The 13,894-nt window shown below is 39.6% G+C and overlaps 2 non-coding genes across 2 annotated transcripts; one reads left to right on the forward strand and one right to left on the reverse strand.

Annotated features, from left to right (window-relative positions):
* Positions 1-1,388: 1,388 nt before the first annotated feature.
* On the reverse strand, positions 1,389-1,515 carry LOC142452225 (small Cajal body-specific RNA 24). The gene has a single exon (XR_012785252.1).
* A 3,407-nt stretch (positions 1,516-4,922) lies between these two features.
* LOC142452156 (small nucleolar RNA SNORA5) lies at positions 4,923-5,057 on the forward strand. Its single transcript, XR_012785193.1, has one exon. It is a non-coding gene; the product is annotated as a small nucleolar RNA SNORA5 (small nucleolar RNA).
* The last annotated feature ends 8,837 nt before the right edge of the window (positions 5,058-13,894 follow it).

A 13,894-nucleotide genomic window follows, 5' to 3' on the forward strand; every position in this document is an offset into this window, starting at 1 on the left:
TAAAGTGAGTGGAGGGGGTTTCTGTCACCACCTCTGACAAGCCAGCCTGGTTTTCACACAATTTGTGTTTTCGGCGGCTGGCAGGAGAGGCTAAGAGCACAGCGTCTGGGAACATACGATCTTCTGTCGTCTCTGACTGATGAACCGCTGATACTTTAAATATTTTAATGAAAGTAACCTTGTGTTTACGCATGTTGAGCTTTTTGTAATAGGTTTCTCATGTGCATATTTTATTTAATTGTAGGCAATGACCTTTTGGTAATGTTATGTTTGTTTCTCTTTAAAATGGCCTGTTAGATATTATAAAATTTTTATAATACACTTTTCATAGCATTTTACTCTCATCTAAACACTCGTAATAGTTTTGTTTGCTCCTGAAAAAAATTTGGGAGATAAGAAGGGTAGATAATGAAATTTAATTTCTGGGAGTAGGACCACAGTTTACATTAATTGATGTGCCCAGGTTTACATAATTTGTGATAGACAAGAATAAGGAATTCATGAGGGAGAAGGGGGAAGCAGATGACAGGGTCTACATGTAACCTCCTCCCTGGAGGATGGACAGCGGAAAACTGGGTGGGGGAGACGTTGGATAGTGTGCGATGTGATGGAATAATGATTATTTGTATATTATCAGGGGTTCAGGGGGAGGGGGGAGCGGGAGGGAGGGAGAAAATGAGGGGCTGATGCCAAGGGCTCAAGTAGAAAGCAGGTGTTTTGAGAATGATGATGGCAACAAATGTACGAATGTGCTGGGCCCAAATGTACGGAGCATGAAAAGAGTTGCATGAGCCCCTAATAAAATGATTTTTTTTAAAAAAGAATAAGGAATTCTTTTGATTACCAGCCTCTTCCGTTTTATAATTGGTGGTTTTCCTGTGGTGAAGGCCCAGATGCTAGATTCCAAAACCCATTGCCCTTAAGCCAAATATGATTTGTGGAGGCTTCAAAATGTCAGCCGTTAAGTGAGTAACCAAGTGTAAGCTGTTTATTATGTTGTATGGATCTCTTTTGGATACTGCTTTTGTGCTGTTGAGTTGATTCTGACTCATAGTGACCCTGTAGGATTTAGTAGAACTGGCAGTAAAATTGTCTAGGCTGTAAACTTCATGGAAACAGATCCCCAGGTCTTGTTTCCCCATAGAATGTCTTGTCGACTCAAATTTTTGCCTTTTTGGGTAACAGCTGAACTGTAAATGTTACTCCACCAGGGTGATTTTTTTCAGATACTCAGCTTTTATCAACTATATCAAAAACATGTTTTGCAAATATGTTCTCCCTGTGTGTCTTGTCACTTTCTTATTCGTGTCTTTGATAAACAAAAGTTCTTTTTCTGCTCACCCCCCAGTTTACCAAGCATAAGGTTCTTTTCTCTTTGTTTTGTTTTGTTGTATCAGTAGTAGAGTGATCCACCCTTTTTACTTGCGAAGGGCGAACAGAAAGTTGCTATCGTTCTCTAGGAGCGTTGTAAAGCATTATCTTCACCTGGAGAAGAAACTGAAGAATAAATGTCCGCTCATAATGTTCTTTTCTCAGGACCAGCACCATCTGGTAACATGTTGAAGTCTCCCTGCGCTTACTTTGAAGGAAAGCCCCGACTATACATCTTCCAAGACTTACGCATTTCTTAATTTGGCTCTTCTGATACTTCCCCGCATACTTGAAAACCCGATGTTCCTTGATGTTGGGTCTGAGTTGGCGCTTTCTTGGAAAGAGAAGGTTTTTACTAAGCTCTTTGCAGGAACGTTGCCAGTGGCCTTTTAACTCATGAGTTTTCAGTTCAGATTGCTCAATAGGAGTAGAATTGCTGGATCATAGAGTAAGCCTGTGTTTAACTGTAGAAGAAATTAATAGGCTTTCCCTCCAAAATGATGGAACCATTTTACAATCTCTCCAGCAATAAGAGCTCTTTCTGCTTTACTTCCCCACCAACATTTGGTATGGTAGTGCTTGGGGTTTTAGTCATTTTAATAGATGTATAGTGATATTTTATTCTTTCAATTGGAAATTTTCCAATGAAATTTGAGAACATTATGGGGGCATCTTTTGGGGAGTTTTTTGCCATTCATGTATTTTCTTTGGTAGAGTATCTGTTCAGATCTTTTGACTATTGACTATTTTGTTGTTTTCAATTATTGAATTTTAAGATTCCTTTGTATATTTTGGGCTTAAGTCTTTTATCAGCTATAAACTTTGAGAATATTTTCCATTTTTGTGTTTGATTCTAAATGGGGAGTCCATACATGTTTTCCTTTATTTTCTGTATTTATAGTAACTGACCCAGAGAAAATCCATTTTTTGTACTTCATAGCAAAGGGGTGCTTAGCACAGAGTAAATTTCTTTTCCAATATCTCCCTTTATTACAAAAGGAATTGAATTATCTTTGTTTTTATATAGTCTCATAATGTGAGAGTCGGACTGTGAATATCATTCTAAACATGAAAACTAAGAAATGCAATTTCACCAGAAAATTGTATCTAAAGAGGCTGCTAATCATGTTAACTTTCCTAACTCAAACTTTTTGAAGTTCAACCATCTATTTGTCTCTTAGTAACTACGAGAAAAGACTTAAATAACTCTGGAGGAGTAATTAAAATTACTGGAAACTACTCAATGCACTTTAATGTTTCTGTAAATTATGCACCAAGAAATATTCTCCCCTGTTTGTTACCTCTATTCTGCAAAAGCTACAAGAAAGAACAGTCAGATGAGTTTAATGGAAAACAATGGAGAAGGTACATTATATTAGTCTGGGTTGTCTAGAGAAACAAAGTCAGTGACATTCATATATGCATAAGAAGAAACTTTATACCCAGAAGCAACAATATCAAGAAAGCATCCCAGCCCAGTCCAACTCAAGTCCATGGGTCCGATGCTGGCTAGACTCACACGGGAGCAGGCTGATAACACAGAGGGGGGAGTGGAAAGCAAGGGGAGCAAAGGTGGGCAGGGCCAGAGTCTCGTGGATGCAAGGTTGGTGGAAACATGGCAGTTCGGAGGTGGCCTTTCAAGGTGGGCAGTCTACATGGCAGACACACAGTCCCAGAACGTAGAGAGGGTGAAGGGGCAGAGAGAAGTAGAAGTTCCCAGTTTCTCTCTTATAAAAAGGCCACACTGTTAAGGAAGTGGCATCAGGTTGTGCCCTGTGTGACAGATTGGACTTCATCCCTGTATTTTCTTACAAATTCAAGTTGACATAAAATCTATCACATATGTATATAATGTGTTGAGGCAAAATAGCAGACTCTAGCAAACGAGCATTCAGTGCCTGGTAACTATTAGAGAAGTTTCATTAATCATTTATTAATGTTCTCATAATTATTCAATTAAGCCAAATGCAGGAAAAATAAGTGGAGGCCTTCAGAAAGCTTCACTGTTAGGCAGCAATGACTGGAGGATGATGCCACAAACAATGCTATCAGAGCCACAGGAAAGAGGCACAAATCAGTCTACACTGAACACAGTGCTTTGAACAAGTTGATCCCCTTCCTGATATATGCTGGCCCTGATCTTGTTCTCAACATTCTCTGTTTCCTTTTGTTTTGTTCATACTAGGTGTTTATCTCAGAGGTGTTATGTCATGAAGGTCACCCTCTTGAAGTTGTGTTGTATGTTTTTCTGTGTTTTGGTATATGAAGTCCAGGATTGTTGGATCTTTGGTGACAGGGTGGGGGTGGGGTGGAGGGCGGGAGGTGGTAAAAGGGAGATGATATCAAGGAGTCCAGCAAGAAAAAGAATGTTTGGAAACTGATTGTGGTAGCCATTGTAGAATTCTGCCTGACTTGATTGAACTATGGGACTATATGAATGATGTATCAACTCTCAATAAAACATTAAAATGATCGTATCCTAATTTTAATATCAAAATAAGTCATCAATTAAAAAATCTCCTATCCAAAAAAACATCAGAGGAAGAAGATCTATTTTCAACAGATTTTTTTTTCGATGAAGCTAAGAATCTGTTTAGAAAAATGGTAAAGAAAAATAAGCACATGGGATGTAGTTTGATTCAAAAGGCTAACTTACTCAGAAAGGATGCTCTTGAGTGAAATAAAAGGTGGAGCAAATAATATACATTACAGGGCAAGAATAAGAGCATGACTGTGTTAAGCTGGGTTCTCTAAAGAAGCAATGATATATCACTGGTTTTGTGTGTACAAGCTGGACTGCAATCTACATGGTCAGCAGTTCAAAACTAACAGCAGTCATTCAGGATAAAGATTGGGCTTTCTAATTCCATAAACAATGACAGTATTAGCAACACACAGCACATCACTATGAATGAACATTTACTTGATGCCAGTGAATTTGGTTTTATAGATATATATACAAAAGAAATCTTATAACAATAAAGCAGCTCACACAGTTGTAAAAGTGGTTAAGTCCAGTCATGCTGAAGTCCGTAGGCCAGAGGCAAAGGTGGGGTTCTTTCCTGATTGATGCCATGTAGCTTCTGGGGCCAATGAACCAGGAAGCAGGAAGCAGAACTTGGAAGCAGTTAGACACAGAGGTGGATGAGTCATCAAGTCAGGTCTGTGGCAGCAAAGTTGGGTGAATACAAGGTAAGCAAACAATATGTCAGACCACTGATAGCTCCCAGGGCTGGCAGGTGCTGTGGTGGATGATTAGCCAGATGCAGGATCCAGAACAGCAAAGAGAAGTGAGCGAGCTTCTCCACAGTGAAAGTTCATGTTAAGAGTAGGTCACACTTCTGTTGAAACTTTCTTTCAGTTGTGTCAAGGCCATGATGAGAGTAACAACAGGGTAGCATTTCATGCTGTTCTTTCCATAACTACTTGGCTGCTCACAGAAGATCATATCATGGAGTTGATTGTATTATGTCAAATCTCATCATGGGAGAACCCTAGCCCTTCCAAGTTGACACAGAACCTATCCAGCACAATGATTTAACAAGTGATTGTGCAGCCAGGTCAAATTCAATGCCTGCCTTACCACCCATGGCAGGCGCTGGCCCAAAAGGCTGCCACAGAGACACTGTAACTCATGGACCCTGTTCCTCTCTGCTGAGGCTCAGGGATAAAACATACACGAAGAAAAAACAAACAAACAAGTGATTGTTGAATGTATAAAAATGTAATTGACAATGTTCATATACCATCCTGAGAATGTTGTTTAAGAGAAAGTTGTAGAGAATAATGGAGAAAAAGAAGAATTTATGCTCAAGTATATTATATTTAGTAATAGCTGGAAAAAAATAACCCCTAATAAACATACCATATGGAGTTACTGGAGAATTAACACAGGTCTCTCTCTGGTTTTTGACATTGTCTTCCCAGCAAACATCACAGCCGTCATTGCTAAATTGTTTCCTTAGGTCATCACCAACCCAGTTCCTCATTCATCACGACCTTCTCCAAAGTTGCCATGACAACAGCATGGCTCTTGTAATTCAATGACAAGTTAAAGCTAAGTCTATAAGCAGTGTGAAGCACTTGTAGAAATATCATAATCTATTTATTTCAAGAGCTTTGAACTGTTTACATAATTCTAATGAAACTTAATGAAATTCAGATTGATTCTGGGACTGAATTATTTGAACCAAGAATTCACATATCCCATAAGTATGGTACAAAGAAGTTAAGAATATGGTGCCCGACTATCGAAAGATATAGCATCTGGGGTCTTAAAGACTTGAAGATAAACAGACAGCCATCTAGCTAGGAAACAACAAAGTCCATATGGAAGAAGCACACCAGCCTACACCAACGATTACTGAAGACAAAGTGGGTGCATAAGCAAATGCGGTGAAGAAAGCTGATGGTGCCTGGCTGTCAAAAGATATAGAATTTGGGGTCCTAGAGGCTGGAAGATAAACAAGGGGTGATCTAACTGAGAAATAACAAAGCCCACATGGAAGAAGCACATCAGCTTGTGAGATCACAGACATAGAAGGGATCAGGTATCAGGCATCAAAGAACAACAACAAAAAAATCATAGCATTGTCAATGAGGGTGAGTGCAGAGTGGGGACTCAGGGCCCATCTGTGGGAAAGTGGACATCCCCTTGCAGAAGGGCTGTGGGGAGGAGACAAGCCAGTCAGGATGCAGTGTAGCAATGATAAAACATACAATTTTCCTCTACTTCTTGGGTGCTTCCTCACCCCCCCTACCATGATCCCAACTCTACCTTACAAATCCGGCTGGACTTGAGGATGTACACTGGTACAGACAGAAACTGGAAACACAGGGAATTCAGGACAGATGAACCCCTCAGGACCAGTGGTGAGAGTGGCAACACTGGGAGGGTGGAGGGAAGGTGAGGGAGAAAAGGGGAACAGATTTCATGGATCTCTATATAACCTCCTCCCTGGGGGATGGACAGTGAAGAAGTGGGTGAAGGGAGACATCAGATGGTGTAAGATATGACAAAATAATAATAATTTATAAATTATCAAGGGTTCATAGGGGAGGGGGGAGGGAAGGGAAAAATGAGGAGCTGATACCAAGGGCTCAAGTAGAAAGCAAATGTTTTGAGAATAATGGCAACATATGTACAAATGTGCTTGACACAATTGATGTATGTATGGATTGTGATAAGAGTTGTATGAGCCCCCAATAAAATGATTTTAAAAAATAATATATTCTCTAACACACATTCTCAGAATATACCCAATATTCAAATGACTTATTACTCAGTATCCAAAGTAGCTTTATAGCATAAGTTGTGAATTATTTTCACTGGGATGAATAAGGAGAAAAGAAAACATAAGTACTAATATGCCATAATACAACCCCCAAAGTAAACTTGAATCCTGTATATCCCAGGGACAAGCAGATGAATTTGTGGCTACTACTTAACTCTAGTCCCAATCCAAGAACAGTTAGTTCCGATAACATGGTCCTGCTTGATACTCACCTTCATGAAATGATCATTGAAGATAAAGGTGCTGCAGCAAAGTGTGGTGAAGAAAGCAGACGATGCCCAGCTATCCATAAGAATAGTGTCTGGGGTCTTAAAGGCTTGTATTCAAACAGAAGCCATCAAAGTGAGGAGTAAACTAAGTCTACATGGACAAAGCACACCAGTTGTGTGATCCAAAGATGACAATAACAAAATTCAAATATGACAAAGAAAGTATCAGACCTAAATTATGAGCATCCAATTTGTAGAAGGCTCTGGAGGACAGTGGGAGCCCAAGACCCATCTGCAGAGTATCTAATCAGAATAACCTGATGGCAGAACCACTCTAGCCACAAATAAGGGTCTCAAGGAGCCTTACTATCAGACAGAGATCTTGGTAGTATTGATTATACTGGATCAAACTTGATACTTGGTCAATTGACCTCCCTCTTGACCCAACCTGAATTTGCTCTAGAAGCAAGTCTCTATTGCTTGTTCCATGACAAAAATTCCCTCCTTGGCTTAAAAGCAAGCACGCAAACAAAAACTCTAATATGTTAACGTTCTCAAAGAAGATTGAGAGTTTTCCAAAGAGAAATCGAAACTATCTAAAGTTTTCTGCCTACAACACATTGTACAATACATATGATGATTTCCTCTCCTTCCATCACTGTGTGCCCATCTCTTGGTTTTAGTAACATGGAGGATCATTGTCGGAATCACCATTCCTGAGCTATCATTTACTTACTCAGGTAATATTTAAAGTGCCCGAGAGTGAAGAGCCGGTGGTGTAGGTGACTAAGCATTGGGCTGCTTACCAAGACATCACTGTTTCAAGCCTGCCAAGTGCTCCTTAGGAGAAAGAGGATGGTATGTGTTTCCATGAAGACTTACAGTTTCAGAAACCCTATGGATAAGTTCTACTTTGTTCTACATGGTTACCATGAGCAGGAATTGACTCAATGACAGTGGGTTTTTGTTTGGTAGTGTATGAAGATACAATAGTAGTCAGGCTATCATCCCATCCTCTAGAAGCTTTTGACTCAACTCCCCACTGTCAAGTTTGTGAAATAAAATATGAAGAATTCTATATTTCTTTGAAATGTTCTTTGAGTTTTTGGAACAAAAAGAAGTATGGAGGGGGCAGAATCAGGGCTGTAGAGTGAATGGAATAAGATTCCCCCCAAATTTTCACAACGAGCAGATGCAGTGTCATGAAAGAAAAAAAAATTCCCTGGTGCAACTTTCTTGTCCTTTTCTCAACAAGGTAGTTTTCAGTATTCTTAAAACTTATTCATCATAAACCTTTCTGATCATCTGTGTTCTTCAAGAAAATATGTCAAAACAACCATTTGAAATCCCTGAGCAGTTGACCTTGTGAGTTGACTTGGCTCTTGACTATAACTGACTCCATATATGACATTAGAAGCCGCTGGTTTGAAGGGGCCTTTTAATGAAGGCAGCCAAACAAGGTGTAGACAAACGTGTTTCTGAGAGAACTTGTCATAAGTCATCCACTGATTGCAGAGACATGACTAAGCATATTTGTTTGGAATAAAGTCATGCATATATGAACTAGAACCCTAATAGCTTGTATTTACATAATTGTTCTTATAGTTTTTCATGACTGAAACTACTTTTTAAAATAATATGATACAAAGCTTGTTTGTGAGGAAATGGAAGTTTAACTTTTTAATATATTACATATATCACATTTTTTAAACATTGCGTTTTAAACTAATCCACATTTGAGTAAATGTTTGGGAGTGCTTGTTGAAATGATCATTGTAACACAACATTATTACATGAATTCCTGGCTCAGTTTGCCTATCTTGCCAAGAGAGTCTTTCTTATGTTGAAATAGATAATGTCTTGATGCCCTATTTATTTCCCAGAGGAAGCATAGCTCTGAGTTCATCATTGATATTAAAACTTTATGTATTCCTCTAGAAATGCACACTTAAACTGCTATAGAGACAAAATAATTGTCAGCCAGCTTGAGTTCTAGATCAGTTTCCACTGGAATAAAAAAAAATTCTACATGATTTAGAGACAGGTAAAAACAATCGATTCTACCTTTCTGAAAAGTCCCACAGAGTCTCATGTGAGGGTAATGGTAAGGTCTGTGAGAATCCCATGCTTACACTCTCGACTAGAGTGTCAAAAAGCCCAAAATGCCTTGAATTTGCTCCAGGTTGATTTCCCTGTGAAAAAGGGAATTTAGAAGTGTGTTAGGCAAGGTTGACTATAGAAACAAATCCAGAGACACTCAAATAAGCATAAGAAGATATTTACATTGAGAAGTAATTGTATATCAAGAAAACATCCCAGCCTGGTCCAACTCAAGTCCATAAATCGAGTACTAGTCCATAAGTCCCTCTTAAGACTCAAACAGTCATAAGCAATGCTGCAAAATGCAGGGAGATCACAGGCTTATGGGTCTTGTGAATACCATGGTGGTGGACATGTCTCCAGGGCTCTGGCAGCCATCAGGAAGGTGAAGGCAGAGAGAGCCGGGGATATTCCCAGGACTCTCCTTGTGTCCACAAGGAGGCACCATTAGGCTGTGACTTGATTGACAGGCTACATTCCACCCCTACACTTTTATATATCTTCAAGTTGACATGAAATTATGTAACTATCTAAACAAGCAATCATCTAGCAGAGAAGGAATAAGTCCACATGGAAGAAGCATACAAGCCTGTGTGATCACAAGGTTTAAGTGGGATCAGGTAACAGGCATCAGAAGACCCCAGACAAACAAATATATTGATGTAAATATATATTTGGGTCGGAGAGGAGACCCAAAGTCCATCTGTAGACAACTGGACATTTCCTCACAGAAGGGTCACAAGGAAGGAATGAGCCAGTCAGGGTGCAGTGTGGCACTGATGGAACACACAACATTCCTCTAGCTCTTTAATGTTTCCTCCCCACCACTATCATGACCACAGTTTCACCTTACAAATCCACCCATATCAGAGCGTGTACACTGGCACAGATAAGAGCTCAGGACACACAGAATCCAGGACAGATAAACCCCTCAGGAGCAGTAATGGGAGTAGCAATACCATGAGGGTGGGGGAAAGGAGAGGGGGCGAGGGAGAAATGAGGAACTGCCTACAATGATCAACATATAACCCTCAGGGGGTGGGGACAAAAAACAGAAACGCTGGCGAAGAGAAATAGTGGATGGTATAAGATATAAAAATAATAATTTATAATTTATTAGGGATCTATGAGGGTAGGAGGAGGGGAGGGAAGGAGAAAAGAGGAGCTAATACCAAGGGTCAAGCAGAAATGAAATGTTTTGAAAATGATGGCAACATATGTACAAATGAGTTTGATTTTGTATGGATAGTTATAAGAGTTGTAAGAGCCCCCAATAAAAGGATTTATTAATTAAAAACAAATAAATAAAAATAACATAGCATAGTTCCAGTTTAGTCATAGTTTATTTTCGCTGATTTGACATTGCATGGTAAAAACTAGGTTTCTTTGTTGTTTTCAATGTTGTTAATAAAGACCATTGGTTTATGAAAAAAATTATGTTACTATTACAAGAAATTATTCAAAAAATAAAATAATAATAATAAAGAATTAACCAGAGAGAACGAAACCTTTCTTTGAAACACGTATATTCTACTTTGATCTTTCTTTAGATTAAAAACATGAAAATCATCAAAGACTAAAGACATTTAACTTGGACAGAATCCGGGGATTTTTCACTGCCTTGGAAAAATATGATCAAAAAGGATGGCTTCAATGTTGTCAAAAACATCACGATATTGATTTAAATAATCAGCTAAATAATACATTTGTATCCTTAACATGGTACAGCCCTGGTGGTACAGTAGCTAAGCGCTTGACTACTAACCCAAAGGTCTGCATTTCATCTCTCCGGCTGCTTCGAGGGAGGAAGCTGTGGCAGTTGGCGTCTGTAAGGATTTACAGTCTTGGGAAGCCCAAGGGGGCAGCGCTGCTTCTTCCCACAGGTGCAGTGAGTTGGACTGGACTGGCGGACAGCAGGGCTGGTTTGCCATTTGCGAGTTATATATCCTGCTGGGCACTTAGTCATTTCAGCCTCACATGACTTGGAGAGATATACTAGCCTTTCCCTTTCCATAGACATGAAAGATCAAAAGAGCACGCCTTTTAAGTAAAAGAGCCAATGTTCAAACCATATTTTAAGTTTTCTATGCATTTAATAAAAAATATAGTGTTTTATTAGCCAGAAATATAGCCAGAAATAACATCAGGGAAATCAAAGATCCAAATTCTTCCCCTCAAAGAATTTAGATTCAATTTTTTTAAAAAGGGTCTGAGTTGTGGTTTTTTATTTAGTAAAAACGTGGGTCAATTGGTCTGACCCTTAACCAAATTGACCCCTAGCTTTTCCTTTGATTAGTTCCAAACTGTGGAACGCACGCCCAGACCTTGGTCTGCATCGCAGATTCTTGAAGCGTTCCCATCTCACTTAAGCGCGCCTTAATCTCTGCTCTAATCTCAGGGACGCCCCAGTCAGAGCCACTCACCACCTATTTGGTCACATTCCTCCTCTATGTCTGAGCTTTGATTCAAATCATCCTCCTTTGAATTCTGTTATTTTAAATTTTAGTCAGGTGAATTCTGTGATCCTAATTTTAGCTGTTCCCTGAGTAAATTTTTAAACTCTTCCCTGATTCTAGCTCACAGTACAGGGTGGAATTGCTTTCCAAGGCTAACAGTCGAAGCTTAACCACTCCCCCACCAGGGATCCTTGAATAAATATCAAATCCTGTTTCATTCCATGGGCAAAACCCAAAGGGATAGCGCATATTGTCAGAAGAGATGAAGCTTTCCTCAGGCAAACTATGAGCAGTGGTTACTCTAATTCAGGTTTATATTTTCCCCAAGTTTAATAAAATCATACAGATGTGACCAAAAATCACTGAAAAAGTGCTTCTGGGAATGACGTCTGAGACGGTTAACGGATTCTGTTTTGGGAAGAAGGCAAGGTTTCCCATGGCCACAATTTTTTTACAAAACAATTTGAAAAAATAGTTTATTGGCAAATACTTAACATATCATACAATTTAACCAGCCAATTATACTAAGAAAATTAGTGCAATCATCACAATTGATTTTAGAACATTTTCTTCTCATACTCATTGCTGTGAACTCCCCATTCCCTCCACCCTCCCCGTCATGCAGGTAGGTAATTATCAATCCAGTTTCTGTCTGGATGGATCTACCTATCCTGATTTCATATACAGAAAATCATACAAAATACAAAAAAGAGACACAGACAAACCCCAAACCAAGACAAAAATATGCCCAACAACGACTAGACAGAATATAGAAAACTTCAGTGACAAAAGCAGAAAGCAGTAAAAATTGACTGAAAAAACTTTAGAACTGGTCAAAGGGAAGATGAAATGATGCCACATTTTAACCTAACGGTGTCGGCCATAGTTTACCTTACAGTGCTCTGGGTCTGACAGCAAGGCAGTTCCCGCCCCTAGACTGTGTTCAGAGGAGATTCACTGGAAGCTTAATCAATGTGGGGACCCCACAAATGGATTGTGGGCTCCACTGTCACCCACCGCCTTCTGCAAACTGGGCGCTCACAACTTAGTTCTGGATGCTATTCTTTCCTTTGGATTTTAATTTTATTTTTACAACACTTGGGTCACACAGGCTGGTGTGCTTCTACCATGTTGACTTAGTTGATGTCTCATTTAGATGGATGCTTGCTTGAAGACATGCCTTTAAGACACCACACACTATTCTTTCTGACAGCTGATGCCATCTGGTTTCTTTAGCACCCATATCTTCAGTGATCTCATGAAGACAAGCATCAAGCAGGACCATGTCATAGAACAAATTGTTCTTTGATTGTGGCTTGGATTAAGTATGAGCCCCACATCTATTGATATTTCTATGTTTTACATATGATTCTGGTTCACTTTAGAGATTTCATTATCATTTTACCATAGAAAACATTAGAAATCATCCCCCTGGGATATACAGTAATTCTAATAGTCCCTAACTTAGCCAGTGGTATAGAATTAAAAACACTGTTGAGAAAAGGAAATGATACATATATAGGTTGGCAATGCATGAATTGCTGACTTGTACACATTCAACTCTTCAGTGACTGGACACTGAATGTTTACATAAAGCATGGGGGTTGTGGATAGGGCAAAACTTTCCATTGTACTCATTCAAAGCCCTGTAGGTTCCCTCCGAGTCAGTGTCGTCTTGATAGCAGTGGCAGTGATGCCCTTGGGAGATGACTGATAATGTTCTCTAACATAAAAATGCAACGATGCTTCCACGGTGAGCCACGGGCATTTATAAACCATAGATGCCCGAATGGACCTGAGGCTTGCACTTAGTTCTAGCCTCAGTCTAAGAATAATAGCTCCAATTACAGGGCTCTGCTTGAAGCTTACCCTCAAGAAGAGATCACTGAAGATATCGGTGCTATAGCAAATGTGGTGAACAAACGAGATGGTTCCCAGCTATCAGAGAGAATAGTGTTGGGGTCTTAAGGCTTGTTTTCAAATAAGCAGCCATCTAAATGAAATGCCAGATAAGTCCCCATGGAAGCACACCAGCTTGTGTGATCCAAGGATTGTCAATAATATAATCCAAATTTAAAGCGGGGAATGGGATCAGAACTTAGATTGTGAACACCCAGTGTGCAGAAGGCTACGGACGACAGTGGAGGCCCCAGATCCATTTGGAGGGTCCACACATGGATTAAGCCTCTGGTGAATCCTCTCCAGTCACAGCTGAGGGATTTGAATAGCCACGTGATCAGATTGAGAGTATTGCAAGGTCAATTCTTGCAGACATAGTTATATAAAAATGTATTACCTTCTCATTTGACCCATTTTAAAGCTGTTCTATTTTGGGGGAATAAATGAAGGGGAAATACATGTGAATCCTGGTGAATCCCCTCTGACCACGGACCAGGAATGCAAATAGCTGTGCCATGAGGCAGAAAACATTGGTAAGCGCTTTGTTACAGAAGCAGTTTGGTTA

Source organism: Tenrec ecaudatus, chromosome 6 (assembly GCF_050624435.1).
Source record: "Tenrec ecaudatus isolate mTenEca1 chromosome 6, mTenEca1.hap1, whole genome shotgun sequence".
NCBI lineage: Eukaryota > Metazoa > Chordata > Mammalia > Afrosoricida > Tenrecidae > Tenrec > Tenrec ecaudatus.